We start from the raw sequence: 12,835 nt of genomic DNA, 5'->3' as shown, positions 1-12,835 counted from the left end.
TACCAGCAGAAGGCCAGCAGATTTGCAGACATACACCTCGTGGCTCCTCTGTGGCTCAGTCAAAACCATCTTCTGGGTCTCACAAGACTCTTCCTCTAGACTTTGATATCCAACGCCTCCTGGAGAAGGCATCTCAGTTTTCATGGTCACATCTCAGAGCTTCAAAAGAAAAACGTATCTCCCCCTGGCCCCCCGAAAAAAAACCCCAAAAAACAAAAAGACCAAAACTTGTTCAAGAAAGAAGAAATAAAGTTGTTAAAAATTAATATATATATATTTTTTTTTTACCTTGCCCCAAAGAAATAGCTTCAACCCTCTTGTAGGCCAGCACAGATTAGCTTAGGAAAGCAGAAATAAGAAGTGGCCTAGAAAACACCCAGAACTTGGTAGTGCTGTGGTTGTTGCCTCATCTCAGTGTCAGGGATAGTCACATGTACCTGTATTTCAGTGTCCTTCATTATATCCCATATCACAGAGCCACAGGACACTATTAATTTATTCCAGCACTAATTTATCATTATTATCATCCAAAGTTTCCTGTTTGCTGTATCCTAAGGCACTCCCAAAGAGTGGTTATTCCAAGAGGGGAGCTCAGCTCACACTGAACCTCTTTCTTTTAAAAATTTAAACATTATATCAAATCTTTACCTTTTCTTCCCCTTCTCCCCCACGTGTTCCAGAGGTCTGAAGTGCAATATTATTGCTTTTAGAGGCACTAAGATCTGCAGAATAAGGCCAAATTCACTCATCTGCCCTCACTGACTTAGCCCAGTTCTTCTAAGATAGATGCAAGCACACAGGAGCCTAAAGCACTGCAAAAGCTGAATCTTAATCAGAGATATTTGGTTATAGCAAGGTCCCAAGAACATCCTTACCTAGCGGCAACCTTTGTCTTTCAACCCTTCTTCCATGTGTTTTCCTTTGAATCCAAGTCCATGCAGCTTCTTAATCAAATCACAAAATAATCAGCTCGTGATCACATTTTAAGGGATAAATAGCACATGACCAGCATCAATCACTCATTACACCCCATGTGGGTGGCTTATTCCCAAGGACTTCCAATAAATCTAGAAAGTGCTATGTTTTCCCTTGAACACAGTAGCCTTCATCCCAATCAAATGGAATTTTTTTATCACGTCTAATTTGTGAACACTGCAGATCTCAGAATAGGTATTGGCAATGCTGCTAATAAAAACATTTTAAAGTTATTACCCTCATTGAAGTCCTATAGGATTTTATTAAAGCTAATGCAATTCCCCCAGACTCTAATGGTTAAACCACACTTTTCAAATCATCTTACAGGCCTATCATCGCCATTACTGTACTTATTGGTTTCCTTAAATACCAAAATATATCAAGGAGATTGTTTAAGCAGGTACATTTCCCACAAAACATTGTATTAACCACGCTCTAGCATAGCTCTAAAATCAATAGATTTATATCTGGGAGACAAAAGCAGGAAAGGTCAGGGGGTGGGTTATTGTGAACTGGTTGGTGATCAATCCTGGCTGAAGACATGACTTTCCAGTTCCCATACTACAGAAAACCCCAGCCCCCACTGCATTTTGTTGTGTTATGCTTTTCCTATTATGCAATGCAGTTTTAAGAAGTGCACCCTACAGATTGTGACTGCTTTGCTAATATTCTCATCAAGCCAAAGTGTTCAGTTGTTGCAGCACAGTGGGTGGAGGGGGGGAATATAATCTTTAAAAATAGAACCTAAAGTCTTTACTTAGATTGCAAAAAAAAAATCTTAAAAAAAATTTAAAAGAAATCCAAGCTACCACATACTCCCCCATTCATCTGAAAGTGATTTGTTGGCAAGAATAGAAATTTGGTTTCCAAGGTACAGTGAAAGAGCATAGAGACAGCCTGAGGAATGGGATAAATATGCCATATTTCTCAGTTACACAAGGTGCTGTAGCTAAGGGGAGAGGCAAAGGGGGTACCAGTATGAAGCTGCTTGCCAAAAACACCCCAGAACATTTGCATGTAATGCCTTGTGTTGGAAAGTGGAGTACAGGTGTGACTCACTGCTGAGGCAGCCGTGCCAGCCGCTCTGCACAGACCCTGCAGGGCTCAGAGATCCTTTACAGCTTGCTCAGACAAATCCCATGTGCCAGCTGCTCCTTGAATGGGGACAGGCTCCCTCCAGCTTTCACAGAAGCACCCAGTGACATTTGCATTGCTTGTGATCCTTCAATGGGTCTGAATCCTGCAGGACTGTCTGGTGCCTTTGCTGCAAAAATCAGTATTTAGAGAGATGCAGCCCTGCATGGCCCTTTCACAGGCTGCCAGCTCTCCTTGCCTGCAGAAACACAGCCAGACCTGCCAGATGTACCAAGGGACAGGGAGGGTTTCCATATGCATCTGAGGCCAGGGGAGGGATGGTGAAAAGTTGTGTGTGAGGACATGAAACCCAAATCCTTGGGGTGGCTGCTGCTTGCAAGAGAAGGGGGATTTAATTCCACCTGAATTTGCACAGGGCTCAGAGGCTCCTGCTGAGCCTGGGGCAAAGCAGCAGAGGCTGTGGGAGAGGGGTTTGGGTGAGCAGCCACTTCAATGCTGAGCTGATTTGTGGGAGTCACGGCCTGTGGTGGGATGAGTCTCACTGAGACAGGAGCATTCCCAGTGCTGTTTTCCATTGGGATCTGCCTGTTCCCATGCTCAGCCTGCAGAGCAAAGGCTCTCAGGTGGATTCCCATCCGTAGTTCAGGGGCTGGGGTCAAGCCTGCCTGGGCTCCTGCTGCAGCTTGGCCTTTGCCAGCTCTCCACACAGGGCCCCTTTTGCTCCTGTGCACCCGGAGGGTCCTGGAACCCAACTGCAAAGGGGACACTGCCACCTCAGATGGCAAGGTGGGCTAAACTGGATTGTGAACGAGTCAGAAATGAGAGATGAGAAAACAACAGTAGTGCTGGAGAGGAGAGAGCAAAGTGCTTCAGGCTACCATGGCTGGAGTGGCCTGGGAAGGCTCCAGTATATGAAGTAAAGACCAGGCTAACTGTGCTGATCATTTTTTCATTTCCCAGCTTTCTTTGCAAAGTTCCTTCTCAAGACACCACTTTTAGCATTAAAAATTGCTTTAGGTGTCAATCAGTCAGTAAATCAATCAGCCTCATTGATGTTAAACCTCTACTCTTACTGGAATATTACCTGGAAACTGATACACAACAATGGACAGTGGTCATTCAATTTCATTCCAAATTCGTCCCTTCAGGAATAAGCGATCCCAGCTCTTTCTTATGCAGAGAAGTCTCTCAACCCATTTTTCCCATTCCACAGCCCATGTGAGTTTCTCCTCAAGATTGTGATGATGTGAAGGTCAACCAAGGGCAAGGAGATGCCCTGGATTCACTGCAGAGAAAACACCCAAAGACACTCATAGACACATATTTTCTTTTCCTGTAAAGTATTTTTGCATTCCTGGTTTATCCCATAAAAACTCCCAGCCCTGGACCCTTTGGTTTTTCCAGGTGGGTCCAGCTGGAAGCATCTACAAACTTCTGTGGTGGGGTGGGAAAAGACACCAACTTTCTGTGTGTCCTTGCAGCCTGTGGGAATGCTGGGGGGAAGAAAGAAGAGTTTGAAAGACATCAAGACCCAGACACATCCTTCTGTGAGCTGCCTACAGTGTAGCCAAAGCTTCTTGCAGGTTATTTTGAATTGCATCATGAGTGAGTCAATAAAAGAAAAAAGAGACAGATATAAGACACCAAACACACTTGTTGTGCCTCCACCTAAAAGCATAGCACAGAAATGCCCCAGCTCAGCGATGCCCTGGCTCCTGCATGGCAGTGGCTGCACAGCACTGATCTACCCTGTGGGCAGAGATATTTCTCAGGGTTACTTCTCCAAGCTGAGAGACCCCTTACCCAACACCTGATATCTAGAAAGAGATAAGCAAAATTTCACATTGGGCTTACAAGTACATTGTATGCTAGCACCATACATCCAGCCACAGGTTAAGTATTTGAAGTGAAGTAGCAGAGTGTTTGACCACTTTTTAAATCACTTCTGGAATCATTGTCAAATCACTGTCTAAACTATTGTTCAAATAATCACCATTAAATATTTGCCAGATCATTGTCAACTCATTGTTAAATCACTAACATTCAATTATTGCTCAATCACCAATTAACTTTCACTCAATCACCAATTAATTTCCACCTGATTATCATTTGATCATTACTAAAAACTTTAAGTTAACCCCATAGCTATGGCTTCTCATAATTCTCCTTTGACAGAAGTCTCAAGAGACTCTCAAGAGACAGGGTAAAGGAAAGCAATTTTGGCACATTTAGCCCCAAACCCCCCAGCTGTGCCCAAAGGTCACGTCACTGAAACACCACACTCCCTGTGGAGCGTGGAACTCTATGGAAGCTGAGCTGGAAATGCATATGATTCATAATGCAGATAGCATCTAATGGTTGGGTTATTTTCCTTTAATAAACCTTTCCTGAACCCAACAATTTTTCCTTTCTGTGTCCCCACCCCTCATCCTGCTTCCGCCAATAAAGGCATTTCCTACTGCAGCCACAGGAATGCTCCATCACTGCACCAAAATTTCCTACAACAGCCTTCCCAACATTTGTCCTCTGAAATGCCTGAACATGCATTTAGGCTCTCACACAGCTGAACAGCTCACAGACAACTGGAGGAGAGCTCAGCAAGATGTTGAAAAGTCAACCAGCAGGTAGCTGGGTCAGCTCTGCTCCTCCTTCCCTGACAGCAGGTGGTGTAAACCTCTGCAGGGAGTGAAGGAGGGAATGGGGCATCCCCATGTTGAAGCAATGCTTTGTCTGCCCTGGACTCAGCCATCACAAGTTTCATCTCCAGGCTTTTGTTTTGAAATCCCTAATTTTCATGGTGTGTTCATTGATTTGAGCTGATAAAGCATTGGGTAGATCAAATAGCTTATTAAATTTCAGGAGAGTTACATCTCATCCTGATTCCATAATTTAGATATTTTGTTGCAGAGCTATACTAGGTTTGGGTGTTAAACCACCTTTTTAATTTTATTTTTCAGTGATTATGAACATGGGTTATTCCTGGGTGGAGGAACATTATTGTTGCAAGCCTGGACTGTACCCAGTCTCACCTGGAACATGGGGAAAAGGTGCAGCTCCAGTGACGTGGTGGGTGCTGTCATTTGTGTTTTGCTCACTGGAAAGGTCCCACCCAAGCCCTGTTTGTACTCAGTGAGCATGGGGTGTCCCTGTTGTAGAGATAAGGGGGAGTGGGTGACACTGGGGTGGCACTGCAGGACTGGCAGTGCTCGTGTGGCCCAGGCTGCAGGATCTGGCTGGAGGGATCAGTGCAGGTGATTTCAGGCTGTGCTGTGCAGCTCCTAGGGGAAACAGCAGCACTGCTTTTCAGAGAGATTATTTTTCATTTGATTTCACTTTTTCTTGCCAGTAAAAGATTCCTGCAAACACTGAGCTTTTAAATTAAAGGGAGTTAATGAAAGTGTACCTGTGGTAACTATTACCAGGTCCCTTGTACATTCAACAGTCGCATTAAGATGATTTCTTATTATCTCTAAATCCATTCCAGAGGTATGTTCTTGCTGTTACAGCCCTCCTGTGCACCATTGCAGGTGCAGGTTTGCTGCCCAGCATGGCAGATAAAATACAGTCCAGCTGTGTTGTTACAGCCCTGACTTGGTTTTTCAATTTTTATTTTTTTTCTGAGACAGAGGAGCTGGGGCTTACCAAGAGTCCTGCTCAACCTTGCCTGTGGATAAAGCATGTTCTTGTATCCACATCCCCTGGGCATTCCTAATGCAAATAGATACTTCACCTAAAAGGAGAGATCTTTTGCTCTAAGAACAGCAATGCAGTTTTCAGCTGAGACTGTGCTGCGTTGTAGGAAACAATATTAAACAAGACAGAAATGGAATATTATTTGGGTATAGACAAGGCTGTCGCAGACTCTCCAGTCCCCTGAATGGATTAGGGAGGGTTTACTAGCAAGGCAGACTGTCCAAAATATACTTGGTGCATTGTCAGACACAGGCAGCCCATGAAATACACATTTTCACACAGCAGTTACTTCATTTTAATTGAACCAGGCTTTCATCCCTGAGCTCTTCTCTCTGATACAGATGGGGAGTTTTTGCCACTTTTTTAGTTTTGGTCCAATTCTGAGTAATTGATTGTTCCTAATTCACAATGCCCTGGGTTTTCCTGGGGGGAATATTCCTTTACTGAGAGATCAGGTCAAACACTAGAAGCAGCTTCCCAGAGAACTGATCAGTTCCCCAGCTTGTCAGTGCTTAAGAGTCATTTGGATGACTACCTTAATAAATTGATTTAATTTTTGTTCAGCTCTGAGGTGGTCAGGCAGTTGGACTGGATGATCATTATAGGTCCCTTCCAACTCAAACAGCCCTCTTCTCTTCTCTTCTTCCCTTCCCTTCCCTTCCCTTCCCTTCCCTTCCCTTCCTGTTGTTGGACCCACAAGTTGAGGGTGCCTGGTCCATTTTCTCCCTTGCTCATGTCATTGGGGTTGTTACACACTGTGGCTGTCACTGCCTGCAGCTCCAGAGCCTCCTTTCTTAATGTGAATTACAGTATCCACAAAACAGAGGCTTGAAAACAGTTAGGAGTTGCCTTTTTATCTTCAGGTGGAAGTGAGAAAAAGAGCTGCTGAAGTGTTTCCTCCTGGGAAAGACTGTGAAATAAAAATAAACTTTGGGTCAAAGTAAGCAAAGCCATTTCTACACATGTGTGAGACAGTTGTCTTTCACTCCTGAGCTCTGTGGGCTGGTCTGAAGAACTCTGTCCTCCTAGGCGTCAAGAATTTTCTCCCAGATCCCCTCCCACTCTCCCCTGGACATAAGCAATATTTGGGAAGTTCTGAAAATGGCAGAGCCACCACTGCTTTGGAGTGCCATGGAGATGGGGTTGGCTGTGCCCATCTGCAGTGCCAGGGCCTGATGTGCCCTTCAGTGTTTGGAAAAGGATCTGGGAACCCCATCAGCAGTGCTGAGTGAGATGTGGCATTTCACAAAGCTAAACTTGCTGCATGGCAGCTTCACATTCAGATTTCACGTGTGGCACTGGGACCGAGTACAAAGATATTATCACTAAGCAACAAAACACAGATTTTGCAGGAGACAGTGAGGTGATACTAAACCTCCTCTCCTCCTGCCTCCTCTCCACTGCACCAAGGCCACCAGAACCAGTCTTACCTGTGTGGTGGTGGGGAGCCAGCAGTGGACAGGAGTGTTGTGGACTAACTGAACCAAATGTGCCAGGTGTGAAGGGAGAGCCCAGACTGGCAGGAGTCTCACTGTTCTCTCAGTGCCTGACCTTGGAATCAGGCAGGCAGCAGAGCAAGGCAGGAGCTGGACAAGCCATGAGATGTGCTTGAACACAGAGAGGGAAGACTCCATCCATGGCACAGGATGAAGGACTCTCTCTGAGCATTCCAAACTCAGAAACCCAGGGCTTGAATGAACAGGAAAAATGGTGTGGTCTACTTGCAGAAAAGAGACACTGAGAACAGTGAGGGCTATGAAAAAAATTAATCTGATGTCAGAAAAAAATACCCTGAAACTAAAATCTAAAGAAACTAGGGGAGAAAGAGGTTTGGAAGTGAGCAAGAGAGCACTGAGCAAGACTGGAGCAGGGTCATTTTTGGTATTGAAAGCTGACATTTGCCTGGTCTGTCCCCAGCATGGCTGTCCTTTGCCTTGCCACCAAAACAACCAGCCAGTGTCCCCAGCACAACGAGCAGAGGCAAACTGACCCCAGTGATGATGATGGGTGGCACGTTTCCATTAGTGTCCTGCATGTGCAAACAGATAGAGCGTCACCTCCCAGCTGCCAAAACACTGCTGCCTTATCTACAGCACAGCCAGGGGTGCAGGGAACAGAGAGAGGGAAAATATGACCATGTTCATTCAGGAACAGCTCAAAAAGCTCTCAGCTGAAGGTCTCGTCAGGGCAGGTTTGCACAAAGCTGAGATAAAGCTGCAGCAGGTTTTCCTCTTCCCCTGGACATTTCACAGGGGTGCTCCCCAGGAGAGCTGCATTTCCCCATCATGTGGCTCCTTGCTGACAGGCTGCCCTGCTGGCCCAGAAGGTCACTCACCCATGGTGGGTGTAGTGAAAAGGAAAAGTACTGGGAATGAGACATAGTCCTCATGTTTGTAGCACAGCACCTGAAGTACAAACCTGAGCCCCATGGAACTGCATCCTGGATGGGCGGAAAAGGGGTTTGCTCTGTCTGATCTGCAAAGAAATGAGTCTCCTGTGCTCAGAGTTGGGGTTCAGAGGTGTGTCCCTGGGTCCTTTGAAACTTTCAAACACATTTGCAAACTTCATCCACATTTGATGGGACAGGACATGGGGATTTATAGGACAAAGGGGGGTGGTTCTAAACTGACAGAAAATAGATCACTCATTAGGAAAAAATTCTTTATTGTGAGCATGGTGAGGCCCTGGCAGAGGTTGCCCAGAGAAGCTGTGGATGCTCTGTCCCTGGAAATGTTGAAGGCAAGTTTGGATGGGGCTTTGAGCAACCTGGTCTAGTGAAAGTTGTCTCTGCCCATGGCAGAGGGTTGGAACGAGATCCTTAAGGTTCCTTCCAACCCAGATCATTCTGTGGTTCAAATTTACCTCATCTGAATACACTGGTCAGATAAGTGGATGTCTCCATGTCAGTTTATCACCCTGGCTTCTCTTTGCCACTGGAAAAACCCAGGCATTTCAGGTTGGAAGCTTTTCTGATGCAGGGTGGGTGCTTCCTTACAGAGATCCCTCACCCTGTGGATTTTTTGGGAAGCACAGATTCTGTGGCTTCTGTTCATATCCAGTGTTTTTTAATAACGAGGTTTGTGTTAAGAACATCACTGATCCCTCCTGTTGTTTCTCTCAACAGAGCTTGTGTGACTCTGAGCCCCCAGCATGGACAAGCTTTAGAGGATGTGATTTTGCATTGAAACCAACAACATTTGGAAACCTACATGAAAGGGAAAATCTGGTAGATTCACCCAGTACTTATGTTGACAATAATATTCCAAAGCATTTGCACCTATTTAGTCTTATTTCTGTGTGACATTTAAATGCACATTATCCATGGGCTTTGTTCTGATACCTCATGCAAGTGGCTAATATTGATACTCAATTCAAATACTACAGAGCTGGGCCAGGTCCCAGTGCCCTCCTGAAGAGACTTGTGAAGACACAGCCCTGGCCAGGACTTCAGCCAAGGAAGGACAGGAGCATCTTCTTTCTCTTCCACTTGTGAAGAATCTTCTGAGACTCAGCTCTGCACAGGAATGAGAGATGGGATGGGATGGGATGGGATGGGATGGGATGGGATGGGATGGGATGGGCAGGCTTTATGCCATCCTCCAGGGTTATAGAGGATGCCATGATAGGGAAGGACAATTCTTACCTGGCCTGCCATGTGCTGAGAGTCTGCAATGTCACCATCTTCCCTTGTGACATCTTCCATGTAAGCAAATGGCCAGAGCTGGATGTAGGGTTCATTTTAATAAATTATCACGTTCAAATCTTATTTCATGGCTCTTCTGTTCTTCTCTTTACTTCATTTACATTCACATTACTTTTGCACTTGTGCTTTCTCCAGGGATCTGCAGGCACCCTGGCTGGCAAGGTGACATCCTGCTGGGGTGACATCCTTCTGCATCCCTGGACTCCATACCCCCAAAACACACTAAACACATCTGCAGCAGATGGAAGCACATCCAAATACTGTATGTGTTCCATAAAAACTTTTAATTCTCAGGAGCCTGTGGCCTTCCTCAAGCCAGAGGTGATGAAAAATACAATCATTATTAAACTGGTGAATTGAGAGTTGGGGATGGGGGGGAATTTGTGTTGGTGTTTTGCTGGTGCAGGGTTTTTTTAGGAACAAAAAAAAGAATGAAAGGGGCAAAAGTTCCCTGTTTCACAGTTCCTAAGGTCACACTTCATATTAAGGCTCCATTTACAAAGAGCAGATAATTCCTTGATACATGTTGAGATGATTGATGAATCATTTATTGTGTATTGCTATTGAACTGCTGGTCTCCAGAGCTGTGATTTAACCATCTGTAATTCCTGCAGCTGCCGTGGACACGGCCATCGATAACGCTGGAACACAAAGTATTTGTGTGCATAACGTGCTTACCACATCTAACATTTATGAATGCTTTATAAACAATTTATAAATGAAATCTTAATATACAGCATAACCTATTTTTAATGTTGTGGCAGTTACATAACCTGTTTCAACTTGGTTCATCTCAGTCAATTTCGGACACCTTGTGGAGGTGTCTCTGTTTGTAGCCCTGTACCATTTCCCTCTGCATTTTTTCCCCTCCTTTCCTCCCACTGCTCATTTACCCCTGTTGTTCCCCAAAAGTTCTGTCTGGGATACTGCAACCTCACAGGCTGCTGTGTGATGATGCAGCTTCACACCAGCAACTCGCTCATGTGTGCACACACTAAAGGAAAACACTCCCCTGCCTTTTCTTTGCCCTTTTCAACCCAAACCCATTGCACAGGTTCAGCCTTGTGTGGCCACACAAAGAGGTGACTCAGGCAAAGAAATGGGGAGGGAATGGCATCTCTGCTCTGGATCTGAACTGTTGGCACAGGAGTGGAAAGCAGATGCCTGAATCAGACTGTGGCATCACTTCAGCCACCGGCCTGGACCAGTTTGTAGGACATGGGGCAGACTTTGGAGAGAAGAAGAGCCCAATTTCTGACACAGATTAGTGATGACACCCTCACAGTCATGAACAAGATGCTCATTGTTAAACGGTTTCAAAAGTTGGCCTGATTTCTCGCTGGCAGTGTCTACATTGTTGTTTTCAAGCTGAATCCAGGCAGAAGAGGGGCTGAAGCTGCCCGTTTCCAGCCACGTCACCAGAGAATGCTGTAACAAATTCTCTGCAGAGGATCCATCCCAGAAATGGTGCTGAGCTGCCTCATTGTAAACACAGGCCTTCCCTTATGACAAGTGATTCCTGAGCAGCTCCTGAGGAGTTTTCCTGTGGCTGTGAGGATGGGGAGGCTGGGAGGATATGCAGGCACCAGCTCTTGGAGGAGAAACACTTGGAAGAGCAACCACAAGCAGGAGTGGCTGAGCACTGCTTTGCCTGGTGCACAGTGCTGGGGACAACGTGGCTCCCCTGGCAAGTCTGTGCATCTCATTTGCACCTCCAGGGTGCATTTCTGTGCTTGGTATAGCCACACACTGAGCACATCTTGGCCTGGAAGGATCTTCTGCACTCCCAGACTTGTATAAATGCAGTGCCAGATTTTGGTGAGATGCCTTGTCCCTGTGCCAGGGTTACAGGGAGCCAGTGGTGATGACCCAAGCAACACAATGGCATGTGGGCCTCCATGTCAAATTTGCAATCTTCATCTTCAGATGAAGATTGCCCATCTGGGCACAGGGTCAGCAAATTTCCCAGGGAGGGTGTGACTGAATTAGCTGCCAAAAGAGGGCCTATTAATGTGTTTTTATTGATGTGTTTAACATTAGGCACATGCTTGTATATCTGCTTGGATAGGAACACAGGGACAGGAAGTGAGCAATGTATGTTAAATGAGATGTCACCTACACATAAAGTCCCACTGGTGTTAGGGAATTGATGTATCATGAATGCAGTGGCCTAAAGCATCCTTCCAACAAGAAACGTCAGATTGTAACAAAACAGACAAGATTCTGTTCAACCAAAATAGCTCAAGATGCTTTAAGGAGAGCATCAAACTCCAGTTTAGCAGCTGCTATTGGGTTTGAAGCAGTTTTTCTCCAACATGAACAAAGTGTTAGGAGGGGTCTAACAGGGATGCAGAGAAAGGAAAAAAAGAGAGGAACAAGTTGATCCTTTCTGTTGGAACCAAACAAAGAAAAGCAGAAAAGTGCAGTGAGTGGAAGAGTCAGTGGGAAGGATGAGATGAGAAGGAGCAAGATGAGAGAGCTGAGAGCTAAAGAACCCAAGAACCCTGACCTAACCCCAGAAAGAAACAGCTATCATGGAACACTTGACACAAAAATTTTGTTCAGATCTTTTGTGTCTTCTGTATTAAGAAAAGAGCACGAGAGTTTGCAAAGCTCTGCAAAGCAGCCCCCTGTAGGAAAGCCTTCAAATCCCCCCTGTGCCCACACAGCTGAGCTGCACACCCAGAGCTGCAGAAGGCTTGGCTCCATCCCAGGAGCTGGCAGCCAGCTCTGCTCTGGGGTGTGCAGGGCAAGGATGGATGCACAGCCCCACCCCAGGGACAAACAAAGTGCCCACACCCAGAAGGGAGCCAGAGGACTCAAGGAAGGGAGGGTGCAGTTGCCTCACTGAGGAAACCCTAACAGTTTCCAAATTGGGAATCCAAACACAGGAGCGCACACCCAGAGCTGCAGAAGGCTTGGCTCCATCCCAGGAGCTGGCAGCCAGCTCTGCTCTGGGGTGTGCAGGGCAAGGATGGATGCACAGCCCCACCCCAGGGACAAACAAAGTGGTTCCCTTCTGGGACAACCCAGAAGGGAGCCAGAGGACTCAAGAAAGGGAGGGTGCAGTTGCCTCACTGAGGAAACCCTAAGAGTTTCCAAATTGGGAATTCAAACACAGGAGCCCCAGGACTGACAGAAAGAGCTCAGAAAGGGTTGGGCATCCAATGTTTTTTTAGTGCTTGCAGTCAGGCTTCCAAGATGGTCCTTCCAGCCTTTGAGCTGTTTCCCAAAGGATGGAAAAGGTGAAAGAATCATGGAATGCTCTGGGTTGCAAGGAACATTTACAGGTTTAGTTCCAATCCTCCAGCAACGAGCAGGGATCTCCTCAGCTGGATCAGGTTGTTCAGAGCCCTGTCCAACCCAGCC

Source organism: Passer montanus, unplaced genomic scaffold (genome assembly GCF_014805655.1).
Source record: "Passer montanus isolate IOZ18808 unplaced genomic scaffold, ASM1480565v1 scaffold78, whole genome shotgun sequence".
Taxonomy (NCBI): domain Eukaryota; kingdom Metazoa; phylum Chordata; class Aves; order Passeriformes; family Passeridae; genus Passer; species Passer montanus.
This window is presented reverse-complemented; position numbering follows the sequence as displayed.